This window comes from Dendrobates tinctorius, unplaced genomic scaffold, assembly GCF_039654945.1.
Source record: "Dendrobates tinctorius isolate UK_male_01 unplaced genomic scaffold, ASM3965494v1 ptg000196l, whole genome shotgun sequence".
Taxonomy (NCBI): Eukaryota; Metazoa; Chordata; class Amphibia; order Anura; family Dendrobatidae; genus Dendrobates; species Dendrobates tinctorius.
In genome coordinates, this window is record NW_027361863.1 from 11,771,988 (window position 1) to 11,788,221 (window position 16,234).

The 16,234-nt window shown below is 44.3% G+C and overlaps 1 long non-coding RNA gene across 1 annotated transcript in view; it reads right to left on the reverse strand.

The window, feature by feature from the left end:
• Positions 1 to 9,127: 9,127 nt before the first annotated feature.
• The window catches only part of LOC141056062 (uncharacterized), an 81,371-nt gene continuing 74,264 nt past the window's right edge, over positions 9,128 to 16,234 (reverse strand). Inside the window, exons 2-3 of the long non-coding RNA XR_012221576.1 lie at positions 9,469 to 9,537; positions 9,128 to 9,248 (exon numbers count right to left, since the gene is read on the reverse strand). This is a non-coding gene — a long non-coding RNA (uncharacterized lncRNA). The remainder of the gene's footprint in view (positions 9,249 to 9,468; positions 9,538 to 16,234) is intronic.

Sequence of the window (16,234 nt, forward strand, 5' to 3'; positions counted from 1 at the left end):
GTGATGTCATAGCCATGTGATCACCTGTGGGTGTGGTTACAGGGCTATGTAATTGAGGTGTTTGGCACATGTGAGAGAGTGAGAGGGAGTCTGTCAGAGTGTGGACAGACTTCCCTGTGTCCAGGTGGGACACTACTGAAAGTGTATATGGGGAGGACTACAGCTCCCAGCATGTGCTGAGACTCTCGGTCCGAGTCTCCAACCACGGACGTTTTGTGTTCCTTTGCCTGAGCTGAAGGCTACTTTTCAGTGTTACGCTGCCTTGTGGGTTTATGAAGTGAATAAACCGCATGAACTTTGGGAAGAACCTGTCTCATGATTGTCCCCCGCTGCACCTAAGCGAGTCACATCCCTACAACATGTTGTTTCTGGTTGGCATACCCGATGCTATACTGGAAACCTGAGTGTGTGGACAGCGCCTTGAACAGTAAAGCGGTGTTATCCCAGAGGCACACCTTGTAATAACTGTACCAGAGTCCAATGATAACAAAGCTGGTTAGTTAACTGGCTCAGCTCCAAGAACATATATCCTAGCATCATGTGAAAATCCCTGATACTTAGGCTGCATGAAGCGGCAACAGAGTGCCGGCTTGCCATTTCAGCTCTGCTGTTCCAAGCTGCTTTCCACACATTCATTTCAGCTATATCAGGTGCTTTTCTGACATATCATCTCTGCTATTCTAAGGTGCTGTCTGCACACTCGGCTCTGCTATTTCAAGGTGATATCCACATACTTAGGCTACTTTCACACTTGCGTTTTTTTGCGCTGTTCACCGTGCGCAGTGCAAACGCACATAAAAAATGCATCATGCGTTTGTGTGCGTTTTTAATGGTTTTCAGCATGTTTTTTTTTTTAAAGAAAACACATGCGTTTTTTTGCGCTGATGTGCGTATTACCATGCACACATCAGCACACCCATAGACTATAATGGGTGTTTGGGTGAAAAAAAAACGCATTGCGTGCGCAATCGTTTTTTTGGGACAAGTCGGACGAACAAAAAATGCAACAAGATGCATTTTGTGAGCCTGAGCGCACACTACAAAAAACCGCATGCGCATACAAACGCGTACAAACGCATGTGTATGCGCACCCATGAAAAGTATAGGAAAAAAAATGCATGCTTTTTTTGCGCAAAAAAACGCAAGTGTGAAACCAGCCTTAGATTTGTTACATCAAGGTGCCCATCTGTCAGCCCCGCTGTTCCAAGGAGCTGTTCGCAATCATGGCTTTGCTGCATCAATGTGAGATTTAGGCCTCTTTCACACATCAGTTTTTTAGAATCAGTCACAATCCGTCAAAGTGTTAAAAAAAAAAACGGATCCTGTGCAGACGGTTAAAAACTGATGCACTGGAACTGTTTTTTTGACGGATCTGTCGAAGCAGCCGTAGGAATTTTAAAGGAACAGAATTCTGGAGATTTTTTTTGTTTTGTGCCAGAATGGAAAAAGCAGCCGTAGGGGTTAAAATAAAGGAAGAGAAATTATTCCGGGCATGCTCAGTTTTAAAAGACGGAATCCATCGCTGGATTTCGTCTTTTGATGGACAGCGACGGATCCTGCGCCCATAGGCTTCCATTATAGCCAAAGACGGACGGCGCTGGATCCGTTGCTGTCCGACTTTCCGACGTACACAAAAAACGTTCCTTTGTCCGTCTGAGACGACGGAGAAAGATTTTCTGACGGATCCGTCAGACGATGGATGAAACGTGTGGCCGTCCGTCATAATCCTTCGCTAATACAAGTCTATGAGAAAAAACAGATCCAGTGCCATAAGTTGCTGGATCCGTTTTTTTGACAAAACGACGGATTGTGACTGATGGCAAAAAAACGATGTGTGAAAGAGGCCTTACAGTTTGAAAGCGCTGTCCACACACCAGGCTCTCTTACCTCAAAGTGCTGACCACACACTCTGCTTTCCTGCACTTAAGTACCTGCCTATCTACAGAACTTTGCTGTGACACTGTGCAGTAAGCACACTAGGCTCTGCTGAAACAAAGTACCTGTCTGTCTATACAACTGTGCTGCTCTAAGGTGCTGTCTGCACACTAGGTTCTACTTTATCAAGGTGCCTAACCGCATTACGCACCCAAGTGTCATCCAGTATATCCATCTCTGATGACTTGTGAGCAGGTTGCGGGATGCAGTGATGGACAGGAGGCAGAGCAAGGGTTAACGTATTTTACTTTAACAAAGATATACTCCTCGCAGGGAGATGAAGAGTTCAACAGGGCTAATGCAGATAATAGGCAGTAAAGGATATACGGGTGAGGGAAGTGCAGGGGAAAATAACGGTAGCAGTTCTTGAAGTATGACTTATCCAACACAACGGCTTCCAGGCTGTAGAGTCCACGAACAACAATGGTCACCACGGGTGTTGTGAGTTCATTTTCCCCTTCACCATTGAGGTCTGATGAACTCCCTCTTCTGGTGAAGGAAGGTAGTGAGGCTGATTACCAAACACCTGAGCAGGATGATGATGACTGGGTGACTGGAATTGCTGACTGGATATAAGGCAGCCGACGCCCTTCTGCCTTGCTGGTGATTTCTCAGAGGGATTCTAGGAGACCAGTCTGATTCCTGCTCCTCAAAAGCTAAGTTTTCTGCTCTGCTTTTTGCATTTGTGTTTTGGTTTTGTTTTGCCTTGTTTTTCTGGATTTCTGCCATTCCCTGCTGGGGTGAGCTGAATTCCTTTTTGCTCTGTCTTCAGAAAATACCTGAGTACTGATATAGTCTTTTTGAAGCCTAGCGTCTTCAGGGCTTTTTTCCCTATCAGTCTGTTGGCTCTTGTTTTGATAGGGTTTTGGCGGATTGCAGACAGCAGCTTTTCTGTCCTGTCCTATTTAGTTAGCTTGGGCCCCATCATTTGCTCAGCCTATCTTTCTATCTGTGTGTTTTTTCATCTTGCTTTACCGTCATTATATGTTGGGGGCTGCCTATTTCTTTGGGGTCTGCTCTGGGGCAGTTTAGATTTCCCTTTCTGTCTTTAGGCTATTTAGTTCTCCGGCTGTGATCGAGGGGTCTAGGGCACCGTAGGAACCCCCCACGGCTACTGCTAGTTGTTGATGGGTTCAGGGGTCTGCAATCCGATAGCTGCCAACTTCTCTGGTTTTCTGGACTTAGCTAGTATTTCTGTTTTTGCCTCCTACGGTGACTCATTCATAACACACGGGGTTCATCCGGTGTAGTCCTGAAGACAGCAAGGAGCTGAGTGCTTCCAGCAGCGGTGAGTCTCTGGTGTCTCCTGCGGGATCCTGAGTCCAGTGGGTGCTGTGGAGGGTAAGGCACAGGCCACAGCAATGTCAGAGTCTAACCGTGGCCTGACAAATATGCACCGGGGGATGAGGGTTCAGTTCATGGTCACATACCCGGTATTTCCTGGGCGGCTACGGTGCTCGAGGGATGGAGCACTCACCTCCCCCTGCTGCGTGCTGTCAGTTCCCGCCAAGTTTCCCTGTTCCCGCGCGCGCTTGTGCTTTTTATCCTCAGGCACGCCCCCTGATGGCAAGTGTAAAGGATGGTCCTGTTCTCTAAGCTTTCCCCCGGACAACAGAGGTGACAGCCCCGAGAGTTCTGGACCCGGCGCAATAAAGGTACCCGTAGCCCGGTCCTTCTGCTTACAGACTCACGTACTGTCTAGCATATCCAGCCCTACTGATCCTCATTGTTCCACTTGCCTTACAGTCTATCCAACTCTGCTGCATCATTGCCTCCTGTCCGTGCTGCTCACCCTGACCTTCGGATTAAGAAACCTCCTCACCGGGTTAGTCAGAAAATGTCCCAAGTCTACTTCAATAGAACCCCAACCGTTCCATTCATAGTGGCTGTAACATACATTGTAAAATGCACCCTTATTATGACCACCTTAGTATACAGAAATGTAGATGAGAAACTAGGTCTGAGCTGAAAAAGTAAATTAATGTGCATGCAAAATATAAATGCATATAAACACATGACCTTTACACAGAGAAAAACAAAAAACAAATATCCTAAAATAAAAAAGTAAAAAATAAATTGTATGAAGGTAGTAATAATAATAATAAGGGTATTAAGTAAACATAATTTTGATCAAAAGAATGTACAAGCCATCCCGCCATGTCAAGGCAACCCTTGTGGGACAGTCCTAACTCTTGTATTTAAAACCTTTCCACTTAGGACTGTCCCACAAGGGTTGCCTTGATGAGGCGGGATGGCTTGTATATTCTGTGAGGAACGGCGGACCGCTATCGCCAAATTGTGACGGACAGCAGACCCTGTGCCACCAATAGGTCACGATCCCACCACCGACACGGGTTTGTCAACGGATGGAGGGATGTGATGCACTGCCGATACACGGCTATCACAGGCACAGTGGGGGGCTTATCTTAGTTATCCTACCACCGGCACCACGTGACAAAAATACAGCAAGCTAATCTTGCTCTAACAATTTACCGCAGGGGGGTATTTTGGATGCCCCACCACTGCTAACAACCTTCCAAGAACTGTGGGGATTTATGTATATCCCACTTTTTCAGTTCCACTTTGGAACTCGCTGCTCTCCGGCGCCCCCCTTACCCTCAGGTCAGTCAGGGAACTGCACCTAGGATAATTAGTCGCCGGACGGGCTGCGTGTTGTGCACGGGCCACTAGACTACTGCAGTAAGGGAATTATCAATGCTGTGGCCACAGCCCCTCATTCAGCATGTAAGACCCGTCCATACTGCCAGCTAGCCTAGCCAGCCGTGCACACCACGCTGCCACCAGCCACGCTTTACTTAATCAAAGAGTTAATTAAGAGGGTCAGTGACAAACCCCAAATTAGTAGCGATTATCTAAAAAAGGCGCATAGTTCGTTTCTTAGAGCATGGAGACAGGTAAAAGATTTATCATTTATTCCCAAAATGTGGGCAGTAATTTCATCGATAAAAGTTGCTATAAAGTTGAGACATACATATGTACTAATACAAATAAAAAACAACGTGGATGAAAGAACAGAAAGTAACACTCACATGTGCATAGTTGGTATTTTTTTTTTTTTTCCGTATATGTACCTACCTACTGTCAATGTAATGCCTTTATGCATCTGTATCTGTACTTGTTCCTGCTTTGCTGCTGTAATGCTCTGAATTTCCCCATGGTGGGACGATTAAAGGATTATCTTATCTTATCTTATTAGACAGACCATGTGGCTGAGGGAGGGGCGCTTAACCAAACATCCCCACTCATCAGCACATCTCTCTGGCAGGAGGACTCCAGCTGAACTGGCCCATTGTCCCCTCGCATCCCTTACGGTCTGTGCTGTGTGACCTCAGCAAAAGGGGCTGGCTGGGGAGGTTCCACCCCCCTTTCTCTAAGTTATGATTTGGCTACAAAACTTAGAATAACTATATCTAATCGAGAAAAGCCCGTACCAACACACACAGGGCATCATTGTTTGTGATTTACCGAATAGAATCCGAAGACCCCAAGCATGCCATACTTAAGACCCTCTATTTGGGAGCAATCCATATCTCAGTTTCTGGAGAGATTAGGATTTTGCAAGAGCCACCGTAGGGAAGCCGGGTCCGCGCAGATCACAGAAATGTCCGTTTCATTTTTCTGTCGTCACCGGAGCCTGCACTAGGCTTCTTTTAATATCTCTCACAGTTTTATTTCAGACACATGTCCCAGAAGACCAAAAGACAAAGGACTTCCTTTAGCTGTGCAGGGAGGGGGGGGGAGAAGAATTCTACACTGAGGCTTCAGGTTTCACAGAGCTGCACGCAGGAAGACGCTGGTGTGTGTGTTGTGGGGGAAGAGAGGGGGGATTGCAGCTACATGACAGAGGGATTTTCTAGAATGTTCTACCTTACAGACATTTTACATTACACATTCTTTTGATCAAAATTATGTTTACTTACTATCCTTATTATTATTATTATTACTACCTTCATGCAATTTTTGCAATTTATTTTTTACTTTTTTATTTTAGGATATTTGTTTTTGTTTTTTTCTACAGAAATGTAGAGCAGAATTTTTCCAGGATCGATTTTGTTGAATTTTTACTATTAGGAATTTTAATTTGACTTTAGGGGCATTTACAGGTTATATTTTAATAATTTCACTTTCGTCAGATAATGATGTGACATTGTGCTTCTATACCTCAGCTGCTTATACTGAGCAGTGCTCACCTTGCAAAACCTTCCGAGCCTCTTGTTTGTAGACTGATGTGTCAACGAGATTCTGCCATGTCACCTTACAATCCAAAGCTGTGCCAATGTAATTGGCACCACTGTCTGGATTGATTCATGCGCTGTCCTGTCACATTGACAATACTTTATTATCCACAATGTCAATCACTCACCAGCTGTCTCCAGTATGACCAGTAAAGCAGTTGTTCCAAAATCTCAAATGCGGATGCCCTCTTGGAAAATAGATACAAAATACACAGAAAGCTGAATACATTGTCGTAATAGTTATATTCTTGTACATAGGGAGCAGTATTATTGTAGTTCTATTGTTGTACATAGGAGCAGTATTATAGTAGTTATATTCTTGTACATAGGAGCAGTATTATAGTAGTTATATTCTTGTACATAGGGGCAGTATTATAGTAGTTATATTCTTGTACATAGGGGCAGCATTATAGTAGTTATATTCTTGTACATAGGAGCAGTATTATAGTAGTTATATTCTTGTACATAGGAGTAGTATTATAGTAGTTATATTCTTGTACATAGGGGCAGCATTATAGTAGTTATATTCTTGTACATAGGAGCAGTATTAGGCTGGAGTCACACTAACCTGCGCAAAATACGGTCAGTATTTTACATGCGTAATACGGATGACAGACCCCTAAATAGTGCTCCGTATTTCATCCGTAATCAAGGTGTGGTCGCGTATTTTGCTCATGTAAGCATCCGTATGTAATCCGTATGGCATCCGTATGGTGAGATTTTCTCGCAGGCTTGCAAAATGGACATATAATGGAGCCCTATGACAGTTTTAATAAAGAAATGAAAAAATAGATATAGACACATAGAATGCATATATACAGTCATATGTAAAAGTTTGGGCACCCCTATTAATGTTAACCTTTTTTCTTTATAACAATTTTGGTTTTTGCAACAGGTATTTCAGTTTCATATATCTAATAACTGATGGACTCAGTTATATTTCTGGATTCAAATGAGGTTTATTGTACTAACAGAAAATGTGCAATCTGCATTTAAACAAAATTTGACCGGTGCAAAAGTATGGGCACCCTTATCGTTTTCTTGATTTGAACACTCCTAACTACTTTTTACTGACTTCCTGAAGCACTAAATTGGTTTTGTAACCTCATTGAGCTTTGAACTTCATAGCCAGGTGTATCAAATCATGAGAAAAGGTATTTAAAGTGGCCACTTGCAAGTAGTTCTCCTATTTGATTCTCCTATGAAGAGTGGCATCATGGGCTCCTCAAAACAACTCTCAAATGATCTGAAAACAAAGATTATTCAACATAGCTTTTCAGGGGAAGGATACAAAAAGTTGTCTCAGAGATTTATCCTGTCAGTTTCCACTGTGAGGAGCATAGTAAGGAAATGGAAGAACACAGGTACAGTTCTTGTTAAGCCCAGAAGTGGCAGGCCAAGAAAAATATCAGAAAGGCAGAGAAGAAGAATGGTGAGAACAGTCAAGGACAATCCACAGACCACCTCCAAAGACCGGCAGCATCATCTTGCTGCAGATGGTGTCACTGTGCATTGGTCAACAATACAGCGCATGCATAACGCCTTTTTGTATGACCAAACAACTCAATCTTTGTTTCATCAGTCCACAGGACCTTCTTCCAAAATGTAACTGGCTTGTCCAAATGTGCTTTTGCATACCTCAGGCGACTCTGTTTGTGGCGTGCTTGCAGAAACGGCTTCTTTCGCATCACTCTCCCATACAGCTTCTCCTTGTGCAAAGTGCGCTGTATTGTTGACCGATGCACAGTGACACCATCTGCAGCAAGATGAGGCTGCAGGTCTTTGGAAGTGGTCTGTGGATTGTCCTTGACTGTTCTCACCATTCTTCTTCTCTGCCTTTCTGATATTTTTCTTGGCCTGCCACTTCTGGGCTTAACAAGAACTGTACCTGTGTTCTTCCATTTCCTAACTATGTTCCTCACAGTGGAAACTGACAGGTTAAATCTCTGAGACAACTTTTTGTATCCTTCCCCTGAAAAGCTATGTTGAATAATCTTTGTTTTCAGATCATTTGAGAGTTGTTTTGAGGAGCCCATGATGCCACTCTTCATAGGAGAATCAAATAGGAGAACTACTTGCAAGTGGCCACCTTAAATACCTTTTCTCATGATTTGATACACCTGGCTATGAAGTTCAAAGCTCAATGAGGTTACAAAACCAATTTAGTGCTTCAGGAAGTCAGTAAAAAGTAGTTAGGAGTGTTCAAATCAAGAAAATGATAAGGGTGCCCATACTTTTGCACCGGTCAAATTTTGTTTAAATGCAGATTGCACATTTTCTGTTAGTACAATAAACCTCATTTGAATCCAGAAATATAACTGAGTCCATCAGTTATTAGATATATGAAACTGAAATACCTGTTGCAAAAACCAAAATTGTTATAAAGAAAAAAGGTTAACATTAATAGGGGTGCCCAAACTTTTACATATGACTGTATATATATATGTATTCTATGTGTATATATCTATTCTTTCATTTCTTTATTAAACCTGTCAGTGTGAGTTTACTGTATCGCGCACTGAATTGCCGGCTTTGCTAAAAGACACCGGGTGCGTATTTCTCGCAAGTCACACGTGTGGTCCGTGTGTAATCCGTATTTTTTGCGCACCCATAGACTTGCATTGGCGTATTACGGGCGTAGTACGCTGACAATCGCAGCATGCTGCGAGTGGCACGGAGCGTAGGATACTGAGGAGAAATATACGGCTGGTGCGAGGGACCCCATAGAGAATCATTGGTCCGTGTCTAATGCGTGCTTTTAGCGCCTCTCACTCTCCCGTATTCCTCGCCAGTGTGACCACGGCCTTATAGTAGATATATTCTTGTACATAGGAGCAGAATTATAGTAGTTATATTCTTGTACATAAAAATTGCCCTATTATAAAACCAATAATAATCTAATTCACCGCACACTCAGAGGGGTTTTATGCAAACAAGTGTTCATTTTATTATGTACAAAACATGTGGGAACCAAACAAGAATATATAGCACCAAGTAGAAGTGATATAACTATTACTACGACATTTCGGCTCAGTCCGAGCCTTTATCACTTTATCGCTGTAAATAAAAAGAAATACATCAGAAAACATATAAAGGAAAAAAAAAAAAAGGAAATACAACACCATAAAAAATCCAAATTATCCCGGTATATAACAGTAATAAAAATATATACAAATATACATTATGATAGTACATGGAAAACATGAATATATAAAAAAAGAGAAAGAGGCTCAGTAAACTAGCACCATATTAAGTAGAATAGGAGAAAAGGGATTACCTGAATCGAGATTCGGATCTTTGAATAAAGAAGAATAGAACTCCCAAGAGAATAGCCCAAGAAAGATGGCTGAAAGGAATTGTCAAAATCATGGTTAGTAGATTCATATGTGCAACCACCCTAATGTCCTAGAAGGGTCCTATTGCAGGCTAACCTCCTGGTTACTATTATAAAACCAAACATAAATACAGTTATAATAAAACGAAAATCATCCAGCATTACAAAACACAAATCACTTAGGTTATATATACACAAGCACTAAATAATCAGATCATATTCATAAATAAATTAAAGTGTCCACACCTGGGGATGAAAAAAGAAAGTTAGAGATCATATTTCCTAACTGAATTTTACGTTCCTCCATAATGTAAAGTTTCTCGGACTCCTTGCAACTTCTAGTGATTTTATCCACCGGAGTTCTGACATAACCTGATTGGCTGCAGCGGTGTGATCGAACGGCTCATTGTGCAGTGACATCCGGGTTCTCATGTGCCATTGATAATATTTGGTGACACTGATTATGATGTACATTGTCTCTCTGTCGATGTTACTAACAGTGGAGAGGACACCATAGGCTATGTCAGGATACTTTAGAGTCCGCAGTCTGGGAATTTTTAGATTATCTGACACTTCCTCCCAGATCTTCCTCCCTCCCCAGCAATCGCATATAAAGTGCTCCATAGTCTTCTCCTGCTGACAACCAAGGGGACAATTCCGATCAGAGACACACAGATGTTTCAGGTTCCCCCTGACAAAGAGCTGACTGTAGTGAAAGTCAAGTGATATCGAAGTTTAGGAGGAAGTCGTTTCCCATTTAGGAACCTAAGGCTTTCCTGCAGGGTGATGGTGACACAATCTCTCAGGGCCAGTGGAGAGTAGAAGAAAGTCCTACATACACGAGCATACAGGTCTCTTCTTGTACTGCTCTCAATCTAAGACTTCTCCAGTCCCCACCTCCTAACACACTTCAGACCCTAGTCCAGATACTGGGGGGAGGTGGTCACCTGTCCATCTCCTCCTCTCGAGACTGACGCCTCGTACCCAAGATTCTGCAAAAGGCAAGATCCAGTACCTGATACTATTTACCCACAGGGAGCTACTGTTTGAGTCCATGTTCCCAAAATTCACCTTTAGAAACAAGGAGTCAAAGAAAACCCTTGGATTCAACATATCCAGCCCACCCTCTCTCCGCCGTAGGTACGTTATTCCCCTTTTTATTAGGTTCAACCTATTCCCCCACAAGAGCTGGAAGAACAGGCTGAACAGCCTCGCTGAGAAATATTCTGGCAAAGGGAAAGCGACAGAGACATACAAGAAAACAGGGACCAGGTACGTCTTCAACATTGTGACCCTTTCTCTGTAGGTCAGTCTCCAGTTCTTCCATCGCTGAACCTTTGCATTTCCGGTTTCCACCCCCTGAAAATCCCACTCCTGCAGTGACCTCAGAAACGGGTCTAGGGCAAAAACATACAGGAGCGGACTCAGTGGGCAGCCCTGCCTCACCCCTGCCCCAACTCCAAAAGTGTCACCCTGCCACCCATTAATCTCTGTACAATGTCTTCAGCCAATCCACAAATTGTCCCGGAATACCGTACTTTCACAAAGTGGCCCACAGATAGTCATGATCAACCCTGTCAAAGGCTTTAGCCTGGTCCGGACTAACAACATATCTCCCACACCGCAGAGCTTTACATCTCTCAAACATCTCCCGTATCGAGATGACTGCTTCAGAGATGTTCCGCTCTTTTACTGTGCCAAACTGAGAGCCTGCCAACAGTGCCGGGGACAAACAGACTAATCTAGAAAATAGGATCTTTGCTAGAATCTTCCTGTCCACATTCAAGAGGGCAATCGGCCTCCAGTTCTTGATGTCGCTCGGCTCTTTACCTTTAGACAGCAGAATTAATGAAACACTCTCATGGATGGCGGCATTAGGTGATTTTCTAGACAATTTCTATACACATCCACGAGGATTGGAGCCAGGAGGTCACTGAATTTCTTATAAAATTCTGCCGTTATACCATCTGGAACTGGTGCCTTCTTCAGATATAATTTATCAATGGCCTCCTTAACTTCCTCCACCGTTAATTCTGCTGTCAAAGGAGAAAAGTCCAGATCATTAGTATCAGGCACTGGAGTTGCCTCCAAGAATTGCGCCATCTTATCTTTATCCAAAGCCTTCCTCTGAAACAAGTCAGCATAGTAAGATCTCACCACCTCCAGGATACCCTCCCGTGAATCCTGCAATACACCCTGGGAGTCAATGAGAACTGTGACCATTTTTTTGGCCACCCTCTCCCTGCAATTCTCAAAGGGATCAGGGGCCCCTAAGGACCCATAATCCCGTTCAAGAACCAGGGAGGTATACCTGCTATACTGATACTGCCTTATCTCAGATTTCAGCTGGTCAATCTTCACTTTGTCATCCCCGCCCGCCGAATACAGTGACTCCAATTCTTTGCACAGCTTTAGGTACTGGCTGTACTTATTTCTCCCTTTATTAACTGACAGTCTCTTTAAGAGGGATCTGATATCCTCCTTGACGTCCTCCCACCAGTCGGTCATGTTGTCATAGATGTCAACCCTGTCTAGATGATGCTGGATAAGGGAGGGAACACGGCTCTGAACATAGACATCATCCAGGAGACTGGAATTGAGTTTCCACAACCCTCTACCAATGTCCGGATGGTTAGAGGTCCCCAGAGAGAAGCACAAGGCGAGGTGATCAGAGTAAGGGACGACCTTCTCACTCAGGGCGCCGACAGCCTCAGTAGGACTGACAAAAACAAAATCTATTCTACTGCTCCTGTTGGAATATGAATACGTGAATTTTGTCTGTCGACCACCCTGTGTGAAAACGTCAGTCAGTCCTGCCTGCATTATGACGTTATGTAGGACCTTACCGTCCCTGGTCACTGTCCTGCCTGAGGAGCTGTCACTTGATGTCAGTATGGCATTAAAGTCCCCCGCCATCACCACTGGAAGAGAAGTGAAGAGGTAATGTGGCGCCCCCAGGAGTATGGTCGCCACAATGGTATTGCCTTCCTCCTAGGGAGTGTGATGTCATGCTTGGAAGCAATAAAGGATCTCTCTGGCAGTTAATCACAACATACAACACAGCTCCCACTCCAGGCCAGCAGAGGGAGCTCTGAATCCAAAACTGGTGGAAGAGCAGCTGTTTGCCATGCGAGGGAGTTCTAAAGAGAATAAGCAAGTGGAACTTCAGTGTAACACAGTACTGCAAGTACCTAAAAATAAGCGCTAAGAAGAAGACTACACAACCCATCTGCATAGAGAGATTCCTAAGTTGCTTCCAGGCTAGCCAGCTCCTGTGCCATTTGTAATCTGGACTGCACTTGCCAAGCAAAGTAAAGGTAAAGAAACTGCACCCTGTTGTGTCCTTGCCTTCTTCCTTCAACCTCTCCAGCACTGCTATATCTCTGTGCCAAACACTACACCCTCTTCCTCAACACCTACCCTTCTCATCTACTCTGCCCTGGGACTACAGCCCTGCCTGTGGAGGGCTACACCATCATTGCTGCACCCCACTATCTGTCCCAGAGGATCTGTCCGCAGCGTCGGCTTAACATCTTCATTGCCGAACACCACAGGTAGCGTCACGAATCATTCACTCATAAACTTTATTCCATCGCTTAATTCCCTTTTACATGGGTGCCTGTAATGTAAAATGTCTATAAGGTATGATGTTTTCTGTAATCTTCTAGAATCCTCCATTCTATGAGAAAGTAGCCTGTCAGCTTTTGCAGCTCTCTCCTTGTGCCCCCCCTTAGCAGCTTTGTGTACAGCTCTTTGCCTGCATCTGAAACCTGATACCAGGCATTTCCTCTCGAAGCCTTCTCCTCCTTCCCCCCCCGCACAGCTAAGGGAAAGCATTTCTTTTGTTCTCAGACAGGCCAAATGAAAAATATGAGAGATCTTAAACTAAGCTAGCATGGGCCCCGGTCGTGGCAGAAAAATGAAACGGACATTTCTGTGATCTGAGTGGACCCGGCTATGCTACGGAGGCTCATGCGAGGTTCTCGGACCTCCAGAAACTGAGATATTGATTGCTCCCAAATGGAGTGTCTTAATTATGGCATGCTTGGTGTCATTGGATTCTATTCGATAAATCACAAACAATGATACGTCTTGGTACGGGCTTTTCTCGTTTAGATACAGTTATTCTAAGTTTTGTAGCCAAATCATAACTTAGAGAAAGGGGGGCTGGACCTCACCAGACCACCAATTTCATGAGGTCACAGACCCTAGGCTATAAGGTATTCCCTACCAAATTCCAGTCAGTTGGAGCTGGAGTTCTGATGCTGAACAGACTTACCCCATGTCTTGGGATATTTAGTTGCGGCCCATCCCCCTTGAGTTGGTTTCCCTAGACCATGTGAAGCTGGTCCCAAGTCGTTCAGGCTATGTTTATGCTCTTACCATCATTGACCACTACTCGAGATTCCTGGTAGTCGTACCTGTCAAGGATCAAACAGCCAGAACAGCAGCCAGAGCATTCCAGCAGCACTTTTGTCAACCACACGGATATCCCGAGCGAGTGCTTACAGATCAAGGTCCAGCCTTTGAGGCAGAAGTGTTCCAGGAATTCTGTAACTTGTATGGTTGCACGAAGATCAGGACAACACCGTACCATCCACAGACCAATGGCATGTGCGAAAAGATGAATCAGGTGGTGATCGATCTACTGAAGACCTTGCCTTTGGAAGAGAGGAATCTGTGGCCAGAGAAGTTGCCAGATCTGGTAGACCTCTACAATCACATTCCTGTGAATTCCACCAACTGCACTCCAGCCTACCTAATGAGAGCGAGGCCTGGCAAGCTGCCTATTGATTTGGATATGGGAGTCCTGACACCTGAAGAGACATCACCAGATGCTGACTGGGATATGGAGTGGCAGCAGCAGTACCGTAGAGTACAAGAGTGTGTTGAAAAGAGTCTAGCTCAGGCGAGACAAAAACAAGAAAAGGACTACAATCAACATGCAGCTACAGTTCCCTTGTCACCAGGAGACCAAGTCCAAAAGAGGAAAAGAAGGATGCATAAATTGGATGACCAATGGGAAGCTGAACCCTACACCGTCTTACCATCAAACTTCGACAACACCAAAGTGTGCCTTATCAGTAAGGATGGAGGAGAAACCTCATCAGTAGTATTGAGGGATCATCTGAAACTGTGCCCTGACCAGCTAAAGGAAAGGATGGGAGAACAAAACAACCTTCAACCCATAGAAGAAGAAGAAAAGGTCAGCACTGTACTTGGAGAGTTTCCTGCAAACTGGACGAGAATGGACCAAGCCATCGTAGTTCCTGTCCTAATCTTTCCCCAGCCTACTGCAACTGAAGTAGCAGAGACTCAAGAGAACTCTGAAAATCAGGAAGCTCAGGCAGCGAATGTTACACCAGCAGTGGAGCCAGACAACCTTTGCCCTGCTAGTGGTGAATCTGTAATGCCCACAATGAGTCTAAGAGTTCACAGACGGCTGCTACCCAGTTTACTCACACCAGTGCTATGTAGGTCTGACCGTAGTACCCAAGTTATTCCACCCCTAAGGTTCCGCATATAGATAAGTTTTAGTAAATGTTAATCTGTAAATATACAATGTTTCAAGTTTTGTGCCTACAGAAACTCTGTAAGACTTTTTGGATATTTTCTTTTGTTTCAATGGACAATTGGACCACAGGACTATGTGTGGTCAAAACTTTCTTGTAAATAGTTTACCAACTTGCTCAGGAAATGGACCATGGACATTGACGCATGGACTAATCGTCATCAGGACTATTTTTGGAGCTTTGGTTTTTGTAATTTTTCATTTTGTAAATCTTGTTACATTTACAATTGTTCAATTTGTTAATTTGTTTTTGCATGTTTTCTCTTCAGTCCGGGAGTACTGAACTGCACTACGGGGAATGTGGCGCCCCCAGGAGTATGGTCGCCACAATGGCATTGCTTTCCACCTAGGGAGTGTGATGTCATGCTTGGAAGCAATAAAGGATCTCTCTGTCAGTTGATCACAACATACAACACAGCTCCCACTCCAGGCCAGCAGAGGGAGCTCTGAACCCAAAACTGGGGGAAGAGCTGCTCTCTGAGGGCCGGGAAGGGGGAATTAGGAGTTCGTGTGAGGAGGGCAATGTGTTGTGAGTCCATTTTCCCCTTCACTACTGAGGCCCGAGGAACTCCCTCTTCTGGTGAAGAAAGGTAGTGAGCCTGATTGTCAAACACCTGGGGCTGATGATGATGACTGGCTGAGTGGAGTTAATGACTGGATATAAGGCTGCCGACGCCCTTCTGGCCTGCGGGTGATTTCTCTGTGGACTTCCAGGAAACCAGTCTGATTCCTGCTCATCTAAAGCTAAGATTTCTGCTTTGCCTTTTTGCATTATTGTTTTGTTTTCCTTGCTTTTCTGGATTCTGCCATTCCCTGCTGGGGTGAGCTGAATCTCCTTTTGCCTATTGCTCTGTCTTCAGAATATTCCTGAGTACTGACATAGCCTTTTTTGAAGCCTAGCGTCTTCAGGGCCTTTTGTTTGTTGGCTCTTATTTTCATTGGGTTTTTTCACGGATTGCAGACAGCAGCCTTCCTGTCCTTTCCTATCTAAGCTAGCTTGGGCCCCATCTTTGCTCAGTCTATCTTTCTGTCTGTCATAGAATCGTAGAGTTGGAAGGGACCTCCTGGGCCATCTGGTCCAACCCCCTGCTCAAAGCAGGATTCGCTAAATCATCCCAGTCAGATGTCTGTCCAGCC